We start from the raw sequence: 21,489 nt of genomic DNA, 5'->3' as shown, positions 1-21,489 counted from the left end.
GATGCGCCGCCCCGGGTGGGGCTGGGGGCGCGCCCTGTGAGCAGGTTGGTGGGAGTCGGTGGGCTCTGTTTAGGTCAGTCGCTAAGGTGGCGGGAAGACGTTGGCTTGTTTCATAAACTTTTTTTTTTTTTAATTGGTAAAGGAGTGGGCTTCCCGGTGAAGCAGAGATTTCGGGACTGCAGGGACCCGTGGTGGGTGGGCGGCACCTGGAGAAGGCGCCTCCTTGAGCACCTGGGCTCCCGGTCGCCTGGAGAGCCACTGCCCTGGCGGTCAGGATGGCGAGAAACTCCCTGAAGCGAGTGGGGCTTCCTAGCTTCCAGCCGAGCGGAAGAATGATTGCTGAGCGGCACTGGCCACATAAACTAGCGCAATATTTTTGTTTTCCCCAAAGAATCTTTTAATTAGCTAGAATTGGATCATTTTGCTTTGCTTTGCTTTTCCTCTGTGTCTACTCCCTTCTTTTTTTTCCTCTTCTAATTATTTTGGCATCTTCCCATCCCTGGACTCCTGAGTTAAGATTCAGTGCTGCTTTCTTGGGGTTGAATTGTGATACATATTTGTTGGTGGCCTACTATGTGCTAGGCATTGTGGGATGTGAGCCGAGATGGTGATCCCTAGAGCTACACTTCGTAAGTTATTTTAGGTAGAGGTGGATGGAGATGGTGAGTAGCATTGTCTCTTAAAAATAGGGGGCTGGGGGTGTAGCTCAGTGGTAGAATCCTAGTTCATCCCCAGCGACACACACACACACACACACACACACACACACACCATAGGGAACTATGGCTGGCATGGGGGTGGATGCCTTCCCCCAGGAAAGGGGCTGGGAAACTCCCTTTCAAAACAGCCTTATGCACTAGTTTGACTGTTTGCCTGTCCCTCCCCTGGAGCTCCAGGACTGTGTATTGAATTCCCGGAAGGTTCTGTCAAGTGTGTGGATAATCTGCCAGTGCATCAGGTCACGCCTGCAGTTAGTCTTTTTCTAGTATTTAAATCGAGCTTCCTGTCATCTGTGAATCTGCCTTTGCACTCTGCACGGTTCTCTTCTTTGTGTTCAATAAAGGATCGTAGTATCAAATTTGAGTCATTACATACACAATGGGTAGACCCGAATGTGACCCACACGCACTTATTGGATGATAATATTTGGTTTCTGTCATGCCCATAAAATGGTATTTGATGGACCTTGCAAAGCAGTGCTTTTTTAGAACATGGGGGTAAATTCCTCATGATTTTTGAAAGCTTAATTCTTTTAGGAGCTTCGCTTTGCTATTGACATCGAACATACTGTTAGGCATCAGGGCTGAAGCTGTAAATGCCAGTAAGGGGTTTGCTGTAACGGCATCATAGCTACCTTCCTCTCTTGTTTGAAAAGACTTCTCTAATTTCTCAACATTCTGCTGTTACCCTTGGAAGAGTTTGCTGTCCTTGGCCATGGTTCTAGTTCATGTAGATTTGTATTTATGTTGGAGAAGTCTCCTGCCAGCAGGTTTTTAGGGCTGTCTCTTGAATCCTCTTGGGGGCTTGGTTTGCATGACCACAATCCTGCAGTGGAACCCAGCCAGTGCCAGCTGCTTATTAAGGGATTTTGTGCCAATTTGTTGGCACGTCGTTTGAGATTCAAAGTCCTCTCCTCACCCTCCCCCACCAGAATATATACATACACAGACAAATATTTATTTCCCCCCAACTGCTGACAGCGTTCTAAGAATAGTTTTCTTGCCTGGCACAGGGAGAGCGAGGACCCGTCTGCAGAGGTGTTTACAGTTTGGGGCTGTGCTGTAGGCTGGGTTGACTTAGCAGCCTGGCAGAGCAGCCTTGTGGCTCATGGGGCACAGTTTGGTTTTTCTCTGAGCTGCTGGAGGGGTAACTGCCCAACCTGACAAGGCACGAAAGAAAAGGGAGAGTGACTTTTGCTCTTGTGAGTAGTGTCTGGCTAGCCGGCAAGTAGAGCCCCCTAAGCTCCGGATCCCTGTGCGTTTACCCTGCGAGAAGTCACCTGTGGTGGTGTATAGGAGGCATTCTCTGTGCCATCATGTAAAACCAAAGCCTCTTTGGGGCTCTGGGCAGGAGTGCAGATTGCCCAGATGTTCCCGGAAGCCCTTGGCTTGTTTCTTCTCTTCTTTCTTCTGCAGCTGGGCCTATGGAGTCTCTGTGCGGTGTCCGTCCTTCATGGCAAGAATTAATACAAAAAAAGTCATAGCTGTAAAAGAAGAGCAGACCCTTTTAAAAAAATATTTATTTATTTTTTTTAATTGTAGGTGGACACAATATCTCCATTTCATTTTTATGCGGTGCCATTATTTTTTTGATGTCAAAATGGCTCTCTACTAACATGGGCTGTGTTAGTGGCAATTGTATCTTGTATCTTGATCTATATTATGATGTCCATGTAAAGTGAATCTTAAGTTTTAAAATAGGAATGTAAAAGTTCTGCCTACTTTGAAAATGTAGGCCACAAGACCTGCCACTTTGGGGGGAGAGAATTTTTTTTGTGTGTGTGTGGCCATCATTTGTTTCCTGTTAGGAAACTCAGAGCAAAAAGCAAGCACCTGTACTCTTAATTGCTATAGAAATATTGGGTTTAGATTCCTAATTAATATCATTTTTTCCCCTCTGACACAGGAAGACTTGAAAACAATGTCTGTGTTGTCGCATCTCTGTGTGATTTAAGTATGGATTGCTTTTCTTTGAATTCCCACTAAAAATGGTACTTTGGCCTTTTAAGCTGTTTTTCTGAGGACTTTTCTTTCCACCAAGCTGTTTTCCAGCTAGGTCTTGGAAATTACGAAGAACATAGCTATAATTTCTCCCTTGATTGGCAGCTGAGAGCTTTCCCGGACAAAAATAAGGCTGTACTGTGCCAAATGGTTGACTTTTCTAGAATAAAAACTCTAAAGGGTATGCAAAAAGTCCTCTGGTTAATATATTGGCATTCCCAGAACCCACTAAAACTCCGGCAGCCTGCCAGACTGCACTTAATGAGGACGCAGAGTCTGGCTCAAGTCCCCGTGAGCAGAAGGGGGTGGGCGCTGGATGTCCACACCCTTTATTAATTTTTAATGACTGTACTTTTGTTTTGCAAATTTTGCTTAGTGCTCCCCTCACCACTGACCCCTGCTACAACAGACCCCCTCCCTGTCTATTTAGATGTTCAAGGTTAAGAATCCTGCTGAGAGATCTCTTCTGTTTTCTTGGTTCTTTTGTTGTTGGTTTTCTATCCCCCCCCCCTTTATTTTTGGAAAAGGAAGAGAGGAAGGGAACACAGAGGATGGCAACTTTTTTTTTTTTTTAATGATGCTTTATTGTCTGCTGGAAAAAGAGAAGCATTTATGAAACTTTAAGTTTGGCAGACAGTTTATATGACAGTGCAAGTTGGTGCTTGCCAAGCTCCAGACAGATTGTTAATGTTACATGACAGGGATAAATAAATTACTGCTGTCTGCAACAGCTAGCACTGCAAGTGCTCTGCAGCCCTGGCTGGCGGGCGCTGCTCCTGGGGCCTGGTGGCTGTGCAGCTGCAGGCAAGGTCTCCGCCTGCTGCCTAGAACGCTGGGACTTGGTTCGGAAATGAAAAGGGTGTGTCTCCTGCTTTTATTTTTGGCTGTGCTGCAGGGCCACAGAATCCACGTAGCAACTCCGAGTCCTTTTATTTGCTAGTCTGCTCCCAGGTCTGGTCCACACCCACATTCCTCCCGCACACCAGGGAATATGGTACCTAGTCTTCTTCCCAGACCTACACTTTGTTCTGAGCTGCTCAGAGCCTGAAGTCCCACAGCCAAGTTCCAAACTGTTGACAGTTGTGTTCCTTCTGCAGGTGTACACACTGGGAACAAATTGTCTGCACCAGATAAGTGTGTGCTGCCCTGGGAGGAGGAGGCTGGGTGGCACTCCTTGGGCATAATGTACTTTCATCGTGGGCAATTTGGAGACTCAGCTGGCAGAGTGACAGGTGTAATGAACTTAATGGTCGTGCTCTAGTTGTTAGTGGACACGCTGCTCATGTTACAAAGCCACCTCATATGTGGGGCCCCTGCCAAATGACTCGCTTTTCTCTTTGCAGACAGGACTCTGGGGCTGGCCTCTTGGAGTGGCACTAAGGTCAGGAATTGGGTGTTGTGAGCAACGTGTATGTGACTTCTTTACCCTGGTCCTAAAGGGACTGGAGATTGTCTGAGTGAGACTTCAGGGGGGGAAGACCCGCGCCATCCACCCTGGCCAGTCCTTCCTCCACACTGGGTGTGGCAGGGCCTCTCTGGGTGTGCATGGACTTCCTGCCTTGGGGTTTGCAGATGGAGGCTTGTGGTTCCTGTGTGCTGGCTGGCCACTGTTCTCCAGAAATGGGCTGGGCCTGCAGCTGGCAGGGGCACAACTAGGCATTGTTCCCATCGTCTGTGGCCCCAGGGCTGGCAACCTGTGCAGAGCTGGGCTGGGATTTCCATGGTTCAAGCTCATTGGTCTGTCCTAAGGAAAGAGCAGGAGAGCCCACAGAAGGAGGCCAGGCTGCTTTCTTCTGGCTCCTTGACCTCTGGCCAGACCTGCCTTAACCCAGGGCCCTTGATCAGCTCATAGCAACAGCAGTTCCCAACACAGAGGGCTGTTCACTGTGTGCCAGGCTGTGGCCTTAGTGCTGTACCTCTATTACAAATTTCATCCTCATAGCAGTTCTGTGACATAGATGGGCCTGCTGTCCCCATTGCACAGATACTAGGAAAGAAGTTGTCCAATGTCACACAGTGGCCGGTGACCACCCCCGGTAGTCTGGCTCCAGAGACTGGAGCTGCCCGAGGTTGGGCCCACTTCTGAAATTCTTCATCAGGACCACTCAGGAGCTAGTGAAGGAGGACAGTGACATTCCTCTCCCTGCCTCTGTACAGGACCCTGAGGGACTCTGGCCAGCCACACCCCAAGCTTGGCCTCCCGGCCCTGTGGTACACGTGCTCTGACCTCCTCTCTGCTCTCAGTTCTGCTCTCTGCTCCCTGCTCTGTGCCTGTCTTGCCCATGGCAGTTCTGCCACACAGGCCCTTGAAAGCCTCTCTGCTCTGTGTCCTGCAGGGTATCTGGGTGGGTCTGCCAGAGTGTACACCCATCTCCTAGGGGTGAAACCGAGGCCTGCAGCAGCAGCTGTCTGCATGGGGCTGAGGGGAGGCTGGGAAGGCCTCTTCTCAGATGTCCCTTCATGCAGCAGGGTCCAGGTCATCCAGAGAACAAGACTGTGACTCTATTGTTTGGAAAAAAAATTGCATTTGATCTTGAAGATTCTCTCTTTGGCTTCATGACATAGAATCATTAGCCACACATTGACATATACTTCCTGTGACACTGTCCATGGGGACTAAAGAGAGTTCCCAGGAGACACGAATGTAATTGTGCCTGGCAGGACAGACCTTCTGTTCCTTGAGAACCTTCCATGGCAACAGGGCAGAGACAGAGCCCATCACAGTCCTGAGCCCCAGCCCCAGCAGGAGTTTCCTTGGAATTGGTGGCTGGGACATGTGCTGTCTCCTGTATAAATACCCTCCATGGCAGGACGCTTTGGAACCTTTGTGGCATTTGAGTCACACACCAGCTGGGAAGGGGGTGGGTGAGTTGTTGAGGAGATGGAGGCCACTCCTGTGACTGGCCTGGCCTGGGCTGGGTCTTCCCCGTCCATCTCCAAGCACAGTTGGCATCCAGGACTGGGGTCTGGCTTGGAGGGGCCACTCCCATTGGCACCTGCAGAAAAAATAATTTTCTTTTCCTGATTATGTGCTTCCTGAAGATAATTAGGAAATACAAAGAGAAACAAAGAGGAGCCAGGCATGGTGGCCCTACCCACCCGTAATCCCAGCAGCTTGGGAGGCTGAGGCAGGAGGATCCTGAGCTCAAAGCCAGCCTTAGCAATGGCAAGGCACTGAGCAACTCAGTGAGACCTAAATAACATACAAAATAGGACTGGGGGACGTGGCTCAGTGGTTGAAGTGCCCCTGAGTTCGATCCCTGGTACTCCTCCCAAAAAAGGGCTGGGGATATAGCTAGGTGGTAGAGCATCCCCGACTCAATTCCCAGTAACTAACACACACACACACACACACACACACACACACAGAAGAAAATAAAAGACTGAAATTACTACATTCTACTACCTCTAGGGAAGATCAGTGTAAACATTAAATTCTTTCCAGACTTATTGATTGATTAATTACAAAACCATATGTAGAATTTTATTGATTAATTTTGAATCATGTATAGAATCTATATACTTTTTCTTTTTAAGTATTCTATTATGAACATTTTTCATGTGATTTCAATATTGTACTCAAATACTGCTTCTGATCACTGTATAATATCCTACTCTGTGGCTATATTGTGATTTTTTTTTTTTTTTTTAAAAAGCAATTTCAGGACATTGAGACTACTGCTAGTTTTCTCTATTGTCAATAATACTACATTGAACTTTTTTTTTATTATATTCTATTTGATTCCTAAAGGGAAGTTTGGTGTGAGAATTTTCCCCCACCTTTTTTTAAAAAATATTTTTTTAGCTGTAGTCAGACACAATACCTTTGTTTTACTTATTTATTTTTATGTGGTGCTGAGGATCGAACCTAGAGCCTCACATGTGCTAGGCGGGTGCTCTACTGCTGAGCCACAACCCCAGCCCTTTCCCCTACCTTTTTTAATTGGTGCATTATAGTCGTATATAATGGTGGAACTCATTGTTACGTATTTGCACATGTACATGATATACCAACATAATTTGGCCAATATGGGTGTGAGAACGTTTTAGGGCCCTCCAAAAGTATTGCCATATTGGTTTTTGGGGCCCTGGGGATGGAGGCTACTCCCCTTCCCACAGACAGTGGGACAAATGTTATGGTGAAAAGCCTTTCGAACTTGGCATTGAAATGGTATGGTGCTTTCATTTCCCTTCCCATCCTTTTATTCTAAAAATCTGGGTTTGCATCATCTTGATCCTAGGTGGGGAGAGTTGCTGTTTGCTACAGTGTCATTCAGGGCAAAGGCAGCTACGTTAATGGACCATCTCATCAGGAGGTATAGGACCTTTGTGTTATTTTACATAGGAATTAAATTCTACTTAATAGATTAAGGGCAATAAACAGTCTGACGATAAACACACACACACACACACAGTTTTATTTTCATTCTTTGGTGCTGAGTATTGAACCCAGAACCTCTCGAGTGGTACCATGGAGCTGCACTCCCAGCCGTATATATATATATATTTGAAATTTCAGGATTTATGACTACGGATTGCTCTTGGTCTCTCCCCCACTGTCCTGACCTCCTGCCTGGGGCACACTTGGAGTCACAGTGGAGGAATGAGGGCCAGGACAGGGAGCAACTGGCTGCTGCCATATCCATGTGCTACCTGGCTCCGTCCCTTCTGAATGACCACTCTATGAGACAGATAGGTCTGGTCTGCTTGTGGTCCCGCGCCCGAGCATGCAGATGGAAGATCGGGAGATGTGCCCATGGTTCACCCGACAGTGGACACTCCTGCTGTAGGCCTGTGCCCTGGAGGGAGGCCCTGCCCTCCCTCTGCACATGCCCTCAAGTCTTCCCCTTGTAGCCAGGCCCTTCCAGGGTTCAGGCCACTGTCAGCACCGCCTGGCCTTCTGAGTGATTGCCCCTAAGGCTGTAGAGATGACAACCAGTTTAGTAGGTGGCGATCAGCTAATCAAAGGCAGCCTTTCACCGAGAGGTTGGAAACAACTGGAGTGGAGATTGTTTTTGTGCTGGTTGGCAGGAGCAGGATGCACCAGTGCCCCTAGGCCTGGTGGCACTTAGTGTGGTCATGTCCACAGGCACCTGCATCCTCTGGATGGGGAGCCAAGTATGGTGTGGGGTGCTCATCTCAGGGTGGTGTGTGCTGTGTGGCACTCCCCTGCCCTGTGGGTGCGTGCTTGGGTGCTCCTCAGGCTGGCGTTTCCTGGTAGACAGTGAGCAGGGTTCATGACACGGGTGGACACCGTTCTCTGCCTGTGCACAGCCTTCATGGAGGTGCCCAGGGGAGTGAGTGCAGACATGCAGGGCAGAGGGCAGCTCAGCTGGTGGCAGTTTGCTCATGGAGATGTCATGCCCTGTCTCCCTGGCTCTGGGTGTCTGGGTTCTTGCCATCTGCCTGGCCACTTAGTCACCGCCTCGCCCTGTTCCAGGGACACACCTTCTCTCACCTGTGCCAGGCAGTGGGGATAGTGCCAAGGCCGTGGTGTTGGAGGCTGCTGGGGACCACTATGGGGTGGTGGCCTCCAGCTGGGTCCCTCCGTGTCTTCTAAAGGAGAGCACACTTATGCTGTGGTCCTTAGCAGGGTTCTGTTTCCGGAACGAGGCAGTCGTGTGGAGGGGCGTTTCCTTCGGGAGCTGTGTGCTGTAGTGTGGAGGGTGCTGGAACGTTCACTGGGACGAGTTTGAGTGTCTGGAAAATGCACCTTGTGTGCCTCCCCCTGTTATTGGTGGGCACATGTGACACTGCCAGGCTTTCACTTGGTTTGCCCTTTGCCAGGTGTCTTGCTCCCATACAGTGTCCCTGTGCTTCCCTTTGGACATTGTACATGCAGAATCTACAGGGTGCAGGTGACATTGACAGCTGACTTGGTTGAGAGTTTGTTTTTGTTCTTCTCTGGCTATTCAGATAAATAGTGCACTTTTGTTGTTGTTGCTGGAGATTGAACCCAAGTGTGCTCTACCACTAAGCTCCATTCCCAGCCCTTTAACAATTTTTTTCTTTGTTTATTTTAATTTGTTATGTATGGCAGCAGAATGCATTACAATTCATAGTACACATACAGAGCACAATTTTTCATGTCTCTGGTTGTACACAAGTAGAGTCACACTATTCGTGTCTTCATACATGTACTTTGGGTAATGATGTCCATCTCATTCCCTTGTCTTTCCTACCCGCCCCTCCCCTTCCATCTCTCCCCTTTTCTCTTTTGATGTATCTATACACTAAAAAAACCAAAAAAACAAAAAACCCAAATACCCAAATCAATAAATGGGCCTAGGAACTGAACGGACACTTCTCAGAAGAGGATATATAATCAATTAACAAATATATGAAAAAATGTTCATCATCTCTAGCAATTAAAGAAATGCAAATCAAAACTACTCTAAGATTTCACCTCATTCCAGTCAGAATGGCAGCTATTAAGAATACAAACAACAATAAGTGTTGGCGAGGATATGGGGGAAAAGGTACACTCATACATTGCTGGTGGGACTGCAAATTGGTGCAGCCAATATGGAAAGCAGTATGGAGATTCCTTGGAAAACTGGGAATGGAACTACCATGTGCCCTAGCTATCCCACTCCTCGGTCTATACCCAAAGGACTTAAAAACAGCATACTATAGGGATATAGCCACGTTAATGTTTATAGCAGCACAATTCACAATAGCTAAACTGTAGAACCAACCTAGATGCCCTTCAGTAGATGAATGGATAAAGAAAATATGATATATATATATATGTATGTATATATATAATGAAATATTACTCAGCAATAAAAGAGAATAAAATCATGGCATTTGCAGGAGTTGTAAAAGATAATGCTAAGTGAAATTAGCCAAAAAACGAAATGCTGAATGTTTTCTCTGATTTAAGGCTGCTGATTCATAATGTGGTGGTTGGGGGCATGAGGATTAGATGAATAAGCCCTATCTTATTTTGTAAGACAAGGCCTCATTAAGTTGCTGAGGCTGGTCTTGAACTTTCGATCCTCCTGCCTCAACCTCCTGAGTTGCTGGGATTACAGGTGTGTACCACCATGCAGGGCAGATGTTATATTTTTTTAAACCCTTAAAATCCTATTGAAATGTAAGATTCAAATTTTTTTACTTCTAAACTAGATAGAAGTAGACTGAGGTCTGGGGATTAAATTTTTAACTTTTTTGTGGTTACAGATGGACAGAATGCCTTTATTTTATTTGTCTATTTTTATGTGGTGCTGAGGATGGAACCCAGTGCCTCACGCTTGCTAGACAAGTGCTCTGCCGCTGAGCTACAGCCCCAGCCCTAAAATATTTTTATATATCTGAAGAGGAATAAAAAAAATAAAAAGCTTATGTAGATTCACAACTGGCTATGCATAGTCAATTAGTCCAGGAAGATCATGGCATTTGTGTTCTGATAAAGTTGAACGTTAAATGGAGATGGAGTTACATAATGGATCTCTTAGGGCACAGCTCTGGAGTGTGAGTCATGCCCTTTGATTGGGGTAACCTGGTTTATTTGTTGAGCTTCTAAAATCTGGGCCCCAGGGAAAGGCCCCTGTTCTGCTGACTGCATGGAGGAGGCTGCCCCTGCCCAGTGACCCACTGGGGAGGCCCCTTTGGGGCAGAGATGCGGCCTGAGCTCCAGCCTCTGTGGGCTCCTTTGCCCGGTCTGGTCTGTCTGTGTTTGGAAGGATTTTAGATGTGTTGCCTCCTGGTTGTCAGGAAGTCTTTGCCCTTGGGGATTGCTTTGATCTGCCACTCCTCGATGTCTCTCCTGGGCTCCTGGGCTCCCGTCCAGCTCTGTGAGGCTGAGTGACCTCGGGGAGATCCTAACTCTCTGCACCTTGGTTTGCTCTTTTCTAGAGTTAACTCTTTGCTCACCTTTTAGGATTCTGAAGGATCAGGTAAGGTCACGTGGATGCTCACCAGCTGGGAGGGGGCCAGCGCCATAGTCAGCGCTCAGTAGACGGAAGCTGTTGTGTCAGTGTATGTATTGCCAAGCTGGGTGCTGGGCCGGCATGGTCGGAGACCCAGTGCCTGCCGTTGGGGACTTGGGGACTAAGGAGAAGATGGAAGGTGTGTATGAGAGGCAAGTAGCAAAGGACAGCACATGGAGTGCAGGTTTGCCATCAAGTCTTGGGCTGCGCGGTTGGTTCTAGAAAGCTTCGACAAGGAGGTCAGTGGGCCCGAAGGGTGGTGAGCTGCCCTGCCCCCGTCCCTCCCTGCCTCCTTTCTCTCCTCCTGGAACTCCCCAGATATCCAGCACTTGGCCCTGGGGCACAGAGATCAAAAGACACAGCTCTCTCCCCACAGTGGGCGAGGACGGTTGTGCCAGTTGCTGCACTGGGGGGACGGCCCCCAGTGAGGAGATGGAGGCAGAGCTCAGACAGAGGCTGCATGCTGTGGTCTGAATGCCTGTGGCCCACCCCCCAATTTGTGCATTGAAATTTCATCCCCCCTTTGGTAGTATTAAGAGGTGGGGACCTCAGGCTGTCCTTGGGTAGTGAGTGGGGTTAGTGCCCTTAGAAAAGATGCCTGAGGGGTTGTTCACCTCTCCTGTGGGAGGACACAGAAGAGCCACCAGAGGCCCAGGTGGTTCTGGAGGAAGGAGGTCTTCCTGGGTGAGTGGCTGGGCACAGGAGGGGTCCTCACAGGACTTGTGAAAGGAGCAGCAGCAGACAGATGCCTCAGAGGCAGGAAGACTGGCTTCCCAGAGGGGACGACAGGATGAGGAGGTCTTGCTGGAAGGGCTGAGTAAGGACGGGGCACATGTCTGGTGAACATTGGTTGTGGCTAGCCTTTGTTTGATCATTGCTGTTCTCGCCGCATCATGGATTGGACTGAAGTGGTGTGGCGCTAATTCTCCTGGACTTTCTTCCCATCTTTGCTGAAAACCATATCAAGCTGCGAAGAAAATGGTGAAGAAAAGTAATCCTGTTAGAGCACTTACAATGTTAGCTTTCTGTTACTGTAACAAAGACCTGAGATAATCAACTTACAAAGAGAAAATGTTTCTTCTTTTTCTTTTCTTCTCTCTCTCTCTCTCTTTTTTTTTTTTTTATTCATGGTTCTGGAAGTTTCCTTCCAGGATGGATTAGTTCTGCTTTTTGGCCTGTGACGAGGCAGCATGTCCTGATGGGAGCGGGTGGCCAAGCAAAGTAGCTCACCTCATGGACAGGAAGCAAAAGAGGAAGAAGAAGGGGCTTGGGTTTTGCTGCCCCCTTCAAGGGCACATCCCAGTGACCCAGAGACCTCATGCTGGGCCCCCACCTCCTAACAGTTCTGCCACTTCCAATGGCGACACCAGGGGTACCCAGCCTTTCACACACGGGCCTTTGGGGGACAGTCGAGTCTAACACCTTGGATCTGTTTTGAATCTCCCAGTTTGTCCTTGGAGATGCTCTTTAATACTTGCTTTCTGTTTCCCTTCCATAAAATGCGAAGGTTTCATACTCCTCGAAGTTCCCACCAGGAGCCGGGGTGATCCCTTTCACGTGGGGATAATAATGCCTTCTATTTGCAAAACATTCGTAACTTTTTAAAGCTTTTCACAGACAACGTCTAATTTCATGTTCCTTGGCTTTAAGGAACAAATAATTAATGAAAAGTACATAGAACTATAATTAATGGATTTATTTCTTCTCCTCCTCTCACGTGCCTCTTAGCTGAAGGTGGAATTCAGTTTGGAGTTTGTTATTTCAATGTGCAAAACCAAACCGGAAAGCCAAGTCCTATCCCTGACCAAGCCAGGCTGGGTTATTTTCAGAGAGCCACCAGGTCCAAGGCACAGCAGCTGGGTGGACAGGCAGGTACCCAGTTGGTGGAACTTTTGAGAGGTTAGGGTGAAGCACTAGAAGTTACCTTTGAAAGTATACATAGTTGAGACTAAAGAGGGCAAACTGTGAAGTACTCTCCTGGGGGTTAGGGAGAGGGAGATGCCCCTGCAGGGAGCTCGCACAACCTCTTCCCTGATGCAGGAGGCTTCGCTAGGGAACCCTTCATGGCTTAGAAGGATGTTGGAGGTTCTACAGACATGAAGATCTGGTGGCCAGGTGGCAGCCTTGACACCGCCCCTCTGTCTGGGTCCCCGACCCCGGCCACATCCTTTCTTCTTACCATGGTTTTGGCTCTCCCCTGGTCCAGTTTGTTCAGCTGTGGGTGCAGGAGGACTTAAGTTCCTGGCCGTCCGGCCCCTCCTCCTGATGCCCGCGGGGCTCCCTGGGTCCAGCACCGCCTGAGCGCTGCTTCCTTCCTGCTGGACGCTGCACCCCCTGTTCCTGCTCAGCTGTTTATGGGTCGTGAGCGGCTCTGCCTCTTCCGCTTGGGTTGCCAAGTGTTCGGATCCCGTCTGGTGTTCCCACGGAAGCGCTCCTGCCGCCGTTTTCTGCCCTCTGTCCTCCGCAGCCTTCCCAGGCGCTGCCTCGACGCACTCTCCCGACATGTGCCCGTGGGAGCTGCGCACGCGCGAAGTGCGGCCGGAGCCCCAGGTCCTCAGGGGTTGGCACAGACCCTCCCGGTCCAGGACCGCCGCAAGGAGCGCCGAGGCTGCAGCGTGCGCCCCTGTCCCTGCGCGGGCCCCTCGCAGCTCGTGCTCCAGGTCGTGTCTCGAGGGTTAGGTGGCAAATGAAGTGCTTTCTGAGCTCTGCCACTAATTACTTTGTGTGATCAATAAGTTCTAAGGGACGGCAGTGGAGGGGGTCTGTTTGCAGGGACACGCAGCGCTACTGGGTGTCCAGGGGGACACAGAAGTCTCCGTCTCTCTCAAGCGGGTCTGCCCCAAGGAAACGGAGGGTGAAATGTGCCCCGGACCTTGGCCGGCGGCGAGGAGCTGAGATGTTCTCCGATGTGGGCTGGTCCCCTGGTACTGTGACCTGTAAGTTTGCTTGCTCCCTGTTAGTGGGGTATGGGGACACTTCAAGGGGCACTGGGGGCATGCTCCTGGAGTCCTCAGAGGGGACTGCCTGGCAGAGCCCTGGAGAGGGAGCAGGAGTGCTTGGAAAACTGGAGAGGGAGCACCTGAAAACTGTCAGGAGGCTGAGCTGTCCACTCTGGGACCTGTGTGTCATTGTCTGGTGTTGGCTTAGGACAGCATTTTCCAGGCAAAGATATCCTTGGGTATTTGGTCTCCTCTGTCTGTGAAATGGCTGGCCAAAGAAGGACTGGCCATGAGGTGAGCCGCAGAGCCAGGGCAAAGTGGGTCTCTCATGGAGGGTGGAGAGAGAGTTCTGCTGAGGACTGTGGACCCATCTGGAGAGCGTGGGGTGGAAGATTTTTGCAGGTGTAAAGACTGGTTAGGTGCTTCTGTTAGGGGTCTTGCCCTGGACTCTGTGTTCCAGGCTCTTACACCTCACTGCCCGCTGGGCACCGTCACCCCAAGCCAGAATGTGTGAAAAGAGCCCTCAGGCTGGGGGTGTATCTCAGGAGGAGCACTTGCCTAGAGATGCAAGGTCCTGGGATACGTCCCCAGCAACACACACACACACACATACACACACACTTTTTACTCCTAACCAAAACCTTTATTAAAAAATTTTTTATTCATTCTTTTAAACTATATGTGATAGTAGAATGTATTTTTTTTTGGGGGGGGGTACTGGGGATTGAACTCAGGGGCACTCAACTACTGAGCCACATCCCCAGCCCTGTTTTGTATTTTATTTAGAGACAGGGTCTCACTGAGTTGCTTAGCACCTTGCTTTTGCCAAGGCTGGCTTTGAACTTAGAGTTGTCCTGTCTCAGCCTCCTAGAATGTATTCTGACATATTATTCACGGGTAGACTTCAACTTCCCATTCTTGTGGTTGTACATGAGGTGAAGTTACACTGGTTGTGTTTTCATATATGAACCTCAAACCTTCTTGATGTCTCCTTGATCCTCTGTCCCTTTAATTCCCCCATCTGGCCCTGATGTCCCTTGACCCCCTACCTGCTCTCTTCTGTCCCCTTGGTCCCTTCTCTCCTGTCCTTTACTCTCTCACTGTCCCACTGGTAGTCAGCTTTCCTGTCTGCCCAGATTCAGGCCACACATCTTGGACCTTCTTTAATTTCCACCCCCCACCCTCCACCACCCCCATGGAGTCTGTGAACAAATCCCATTGTTTTAGCCTTCAAAGTTCATCCCAAGTGCTGTCCTTTTTCCTGGTCACCACCCATAGTGCTCTGTGTGTCTCTCTCCCTGGGTTTCCATAGGCATCCCCTGGACCTCCTTCCTCTGCATCTCTGTGGTCCCAGCTGGACACAACAGCAAATGACCGTGGGAGCCCCTGATCCTGTGGATCCTGCACCCTGTGCCCCCTGAGCTTCGGGTCTGGCTGCCTCCCTCTGAGCTGCTCACCCAACGAGTCCCTGCTCACCCGACGAGTCCCTGCTCACCCTTGTGATTTCCCTGGAAGCTTGCAGAGGTGAAATCCTGGCTTTGTTCAGGCCCTGCTTAGGGGTCCCTCCTGGGGAGTCTTGGCCACACCTGTGCTGTTGTCGTCTGTTGTGTCTCATTGCAAGCGTTGGTAGTTGTCTTCCCTAGGAAATGAGCTCTGAGGTCATCCTCCTGTCCTTGCCCTGCCCACCCCGGGAGCAGCCCAGACCGTTAGTTGAAATGCATGAATGACCGTGGAAGCTGGGGCAGCCCTGCTGGGCAGGAGGATGGGCAGGTCTGCAGGTCTCCCGGGTGAGGCTCTGGGCGCTCAGGGCAGAGCAGTCTGTGGGCTCCTCCCTTCTGCTGATTCTGGGTGCCTGCCAGCGCTGGGTGCAGGGCTCTCAGCAGAGCTGCTGGTGGGTCAGGTTAGGCCTCAGTGCAAACAGAAAGTCCTGCCGAAAGGGCTAAAGTACAGCTGCACAAGTGAAGGGGACGAGCCAGGGGAGGCCAGCCCTTCTCCGTGTCCCTCAGCTCTCGCTGCCCCATTTGTCCTCCACGTAGGTTTCTGTTCGCTTGTATTGAATTCTTTTTTCTCCATAGCTCTGGGGATTGAACCCAGGCCTTGTGCATGCTGTGCAGGCGCTCTACCACGGAGCCCCAGCCCCAGCCCTCCATGAAATTCTTATTTTACTATTTACCCCACAAAGAGAACTGCCTTCTAGAAGTCAGAGAAGCCACTGTTTCCAGACCGACTCTAGCTCTCTCTCAAATTTAACTTGCTGGCTAAATAAATCACAATGAATTGGATATTATTTACATGTTTAAGGCAAATTCATCGAGCTGGGAAGGCCATCGGGTTTATTAACGTTAGTAAAACCCTTGCTTGTAGACAAGAGGCGTCTGCTGTGAACCTTAGCTTTCCTTCGCTCTTCTCTGTTCCCAGGATCAGGAAAAGCTAAAAGCAGAGGAAGTTATGGTCCTTGGGTCTTTTTTCCTGAGTTTTCAAAGTAGACTAAGTGAGCAGTAGTTACCCAGTAGTCTGGCTCCTTTTCCTCACATCTGACCAGCCTTATATCCTGGAATTTCAACTTTTCGAGTTTAGTTTTCTCGCCTTGCATTTAAAATCCATAAGGACTGTGAAACCAGCTACCTAGGGGAATGGGGGCTAGGGAGGGGGATCCCCAGAAAGACAGATTCCCAAAGAGCAGCAGTTCATTTCCACCGACGGTGTCATCAGGCCACCAGCCACACTCACCTGGGGAGGTAAGCCTCAGACACAGGGACTTCTCCTCTGTCCACCCAGAGGGCACAGCAGCCAGCCTGTCCCCAGTGGGGCCTGGGCAGCACTCCTCCCAGCTGAGCTGTGCTCCTTCTCTCTTCCAGGAACCTCTGCTTTGGACGACACAGACACACAGACCTCCACCTGGAAAAACAGATGAAGAAAACACACCCCAGCGAAATAGGTGTCTTGGGGTGCAGAGTTAGGGGCCATCTAAAAAAAGCCCGCCTTTTCATCTGCCCTATAATGACCAAGGGTTTCTGTTTTCATGAGAAAATTCCTAGTGAACTGTATTAATGAAGGGTGTAGAATCAAAAGTTTCTGAAAAATTATGCAAAACGATTAGATGTGAGTCTTTTTCGGCATTTTGGAAACAGAGGAAGTTGCCATGGGGACAGCAAGGCTGACTCTCCAGAGGGTGGTTCCATCTGGCCCGGCAGCGCTGCCCGAGCCCAGGCGGCGGACTGCACGGAGCACAATTTCTGATTCGTGGTGGAAACAGTTACATGCACAATCCTGACTCCGTCTTTCCCCCTTAAATCACCGTTCAGCATTGATCAAACCCCAGAACAACTGCCAACTCCTCTGTGCAGCCTTGCTTGCTCCTCCGCGAGCCGTGTGGCTTGGCACCCCATCTTGGTGTAATGGGGTCTGTCCTACACATGTCCTACACATGTTCCGCGTCACATGCTCTGACAGTTGCAGGTGATCATGGAAGTGCTGACACCTCTTGGAGGTGATGTTTCATGCGCCTCGGCCCCTTGAAGCCGTGATCTCCCTTCATATGCTGGCTTGGAAGCACATGATCAACTTAGAGACAGGGTCGTGATGTTCCATCCTAGGGGCCTGATGGGGGACATGCTACAGGCCCATGACATTCAGCCCTTCGTTTAAAAGAAGGAGAGAGAGAGAAAAAGCAGTGGACTTTCTCTTGCATCTCAGGTTATCTGTGGGGACTCTCTCGGGACTAATGAGGTAGAGATATGACTTGGGGTTCCTGAAGGCTGTGTCAGAATTGGGGAGCCTCCACTGAGGGAACTAGAAGAGCTGTGAGGGCCCACGTGTGGCCACTAGGCTCTGTGTAGTCTTAGGCCAGTCTGAGTCCTGGTCCCTCATCTCTGGAAAATGGCAGCGATGATACTTGCCTGGCTTGCAGGGTTACCATGACCGTGACCATCAGGACAGTGCTGGAGTGTACTTTGAAATAGGAGGACTGAGTGCATCTCCTGTGTCCTGACCTCTGGTAGGATCAGTAGGGTCCTGCTGTGTTCTGCCCACTTCCTCCATGGTTTGATTGGACGAGGCTCTACAAGCCACCATGGATGTGCTCTTGGCACGGTACCTTCTAGCTCACACACTTGGTGTCAAGTTTGCTGTGACCTGTGGGTTGGTGGACAGTGACCACCCATTCCTTCTGGCCTTGGAGATGGGAGTGATGAGTTTGATCCTGGCTCCATGGCGATTCTTTTTAAAGGAAAAAGCAGTTGGTGGACATTCAGGGAACAGGGACTCTCCTTTCCTGCTCTGTCTCCAAGTCAGTATGTCCCCAGAACAACTCCAGGTCCATTCCCTCAGGGTGCACGATTGCATGTCTGGCCTGTCCCAGGGGCCATAGTCACTCAGGATCTTCAGCTTCAGGGTCCCTTCCAGAAACTTCCTCATATGCTAGGACTCTTTTGCGCTTCTCACTGGTGTTCCCATTCTTATGCCAATGACTTTGCATTAGAATACAGCAGTCTTCTCAGGCGACCACATTTAGGATTGTTTTCCTCATTAGATGAGCTTAGCATCATTATTTGCCTTCACTGTCTGGAAGTTACCGTAATGTTTCATCACTCCTTGCTTTGATCACTTTTGCCTATATTTAGAATTCCTTCAAAAATTTTAGAAACTTACTTACTACTCAGGAATCAACATTGAAATGCTACTTTTGATATTTCTTTTCCATTTCTAAAGGATAGTTTTGCTGGATACTTTATGTGTTATTTCCTTGATCCATTTAACTCCTTTATGGGTTGGGAGATGTTATGATCACTCTCATTTTACGGATGAGGAACTGAAGACTAGAGAATTTTAGCAACTTGTCTGAGGTCAAATGCTGTTAAAATTTTGTCTCTAAAATGAGAGGCTGGGTAGGGCCTGGTGCCCTCCTGGGTTTTCTGGGTCAGTGGCTTTCTTTCCACAGGGAGTCTCCACTCTGTGGGGCTGGTTGTAGAAGGAATCAGAAAGTGGAGAAGGCTGCGCTCAGCCCATCCATACCCACCAAGCACGTGCTCTGGAAAGTCACCTAAAACCCCAGGAACTACTGAAACTGCAAACTCTAAGAATAATGCCCCAAAGGTCTGCCCTTCCCAAGTATAGGGGACACCACATCAACCTGGAGAGATGCAGGATCTCTCTCTCTCTCTCTCTCTTTCCTTTTCTTTTTAAAATATGTTTTAAAGGTATACTGTATTAGAGATGTACATTTTAAATACCAGGGCAACAGATAAAATAAAGTGCCATAGTCACAAAAACGAATGGTGGGTGACAAATAAAATACAAGAACACTCTCTATGAAAAGATGAGAAAAAGCACACAAATAAAGGAAATAGAAGACAAATAGCAAAATGATTCATTTAACTCGGTTGTATCAATAATCCCATTAGACGCAAATAAAGTCTTTTCACTGAAATAGAAAAAAGACAACTAACACAAAATTCGGCATGGATTGGGGATATAGCTTAGTGGTAAAGCACATGCTTAGCACATGTGAGGCCCCAGGTTCAATCCTCAGCATCAAAAAAGGAAAATTGGGCAAAGGATTGGAATAGAAGTTTTTTTCCAGAGCGGATGTACAAATGGTCAATAAGCCCATGAAAAGGTGCTCAACAGAATGAGCCTTCAGGGAACTGTGAAGCAAACGCATAACAGTGTATCACTTCACATCCACCAGGACAACTATGATCTAAAAGACAGACGATCACAAGTGTCAGAATCTGGAGGCCTTTCGGGAGGCTGAAGAAGGAGGGTCCTGAGTTCAGAGCCAGGCTTAGCAATGGCGAGGCACTAAGCAACTCAGTGAGACCCTGTCTCTAAATAAAATACAAAATAGGGCTGGGGAGGTGGCTCAATGGTTGAGTGCTCCTGAGTTCAATCCCTGGTACCAAAAAAACAGCTGAGGCTGGCCTTGAACTTGTTATCCTCCTTCCTCAACCTCCCAAGTCGTTGGGATTACAGGTGTGCACCACTGAGGCCAGAACATTACTGATAGAATTATGAAGGCACTTTGGAAAACAATTTGGCAGGTCTTCAAAATGATGAACACCGAGCGCCGTGACCCAACAAGTCACTATTAGACATGTTGAAAACACATGTACACACAAAAACCTGTAGCTGATATTCACGGCAGCATTATTCTTAATAGCCAAAAAGCAGAAACAACCCAAATGTCTGTCAACTGACGAATGGATAAACAAAATGTGGCCTATCCACAAAATAGAATATCCTTCAGTAATAGAGAGGAGTGAAGTACTGACGCACCTGCAATGTGAACCTCGAAAACATGAGGCTGTGTGAAGGAGAACTGTCACCCAAGGTCACATTTGGTGTGATTCTGTTTATAGGAAGCGTTCAGAATAGGCAAATTCAGAGACAGAAAGTAGAGTAATGGTTGCCAGAGGCTGGAAAGAGGCAGGAATGAAGAGCGTTGGCCAGTGGGCATGGGGTTTCTTTTGTATTGAACTATAACAAATACCTTTATTTTATTTATGTGGTGCTGAGGATCGAACCCAGCGCCTCGCACATGCTAGGTGAGCGCTCTGCCACTGAGCCCCAGCCCCAGCCCCAGCCCCAGCCCCAGCCCTAGGGGTTTCTTTTTGTCTCTTGTTTTCTGGGACAGGAACTGGAGACAGAACTTCCAGTGATTGGGCGTAGCTAGTTTAGTGTCAATAGAGGTAGAGCCACCTCTCAAAAGCATATATCACTGTGGGCTTGTCCACTCTGTATGACGGTGGTTCCTTTGCTCCACTGGAAGGATTTTAGACTAGCAGCATGTTTTTCGATTCCCAAACACCAGGCTCTCCTGGATGGAACCAAAGCTGCCTTTGTCTGGGCTGTCTGTTCACCCCAAAAGGAAGCCTTCTGTATCTTACTTTGCTTGCTGAATTTCTGCGATTAGCTCAATTTCTTTAGAGCAAATCACGAGTGAGGGAGAAGGTGTGCCAATGTGGCACTGTACACCCAACCCAGAGAGGCCAGTGTTGAGGAGGAGAGAGTGTGGGCTCCGGAGCCGCCTGGGTTCACATATCTGTGGCCTGTGCATTCCTCAAGAGACTCCCTTAGATAATGCCGTAGTGGGTACTACCCGGATGGTAACCATGCCTGTGTTTTAAGTGTGCAAATGCATGTTTATGGAGTGGATTCCTGGGCCAGTGTCACCCAGAAGCATCCTGCCCGCTCCCCCTCAGCCCTGGCCTCTGAGCTGGCTCTTGAGGGCTGCAGTTTCAGATCAGAGCGTTGGCATGAAGATTGGGGCTTGTAACTGGATTTGATGGAACATTTGTGTCCTTGGACCTCGCTTGCTGGTGGGAGGGCTGGTCCTAGGGGAGAGGATACTGGAAATGTTAATGCAACTAATCCAATGAGATTAGCCTCCTGAGCTCAGGGATTTGAGGGAACAAAGGGTATTGAAGGGACCACTTAGAAGTTTACACAGACTTGCTCTCCCTTTTCACCTACGCCTTGTGGGGGATTTCAGTAGCTCCCAAATGAGCCTGAATGGCAGTGGCACCCTTTTAAATTCTAATTAGCTTGTGAATTAACTAGTATGAATTTTGATCAGTCAGAATGAATGACAGGTGCTAACAGTCTTCAAGCTCCTGACAGCAGCGGTTGTCCCGGGGCCTGGAGAGACTTCAGATGGGCTGCGAAGGCTTCCCTGGATACAGGGTGCTGCTCTGGAGCAGGAGGCAGGTGACCAGCTGTCCTAGGTGGCCCTGGGAGGAGCAGGGCCTGAAGTCAGGGCTGGCTGGCCTCCAGCTGGGGCATCCGGTGGCAGGTACCCCTGGGATGTGCCCCAGCTGTTACCCCATGGAGCCAAGGCTGTGATGGTGGCTATGCCTGTTAGGCCTGTCTCACCTGGCTCCTGGGACAGCGTGTCTG

General features: G+C 49.2%; 1 protein-coding gene across 1 annotated transcript in view; it reads left to right on the top strand.

Annotated features, from left to right (window-relative positions):
- The window catches only part of Ldlrad4 (low density lipoprotein receptor class A domain containing 4), a 369,231-nt gene continuing 347,742 nt past the window's right edge, over window positions 1–21,489 (top strand). The window contains exon 1 of the mRNA XM_048806710.1: window positions 1–44. The gene's annotated coding sequence lies outside the window, so the exon portion shown is untranslated. The remainder of the gene's footprint in view (window positions 45–21,489) is intronic.

The sequence above is a fragment of the Marmota marmota genome, unplaced genomic scaffold (assembly GCF_001458135.2).
Source record: "Marmota marmota marmota unplaced genomic scaffold, marMar, whole genome shotgun sequence".
Lineage (NCBI taxonomy): Eukaryota > Metazoa > Chordata > Mammalia > Rodentia > Sciuridae > Marmota > Marmota marmota.
The sequence above is the reverse complement of the archived record's forward strand: the minus strand, read 5'-3'. Positions and strand labels throughout refer to the sequence as shown.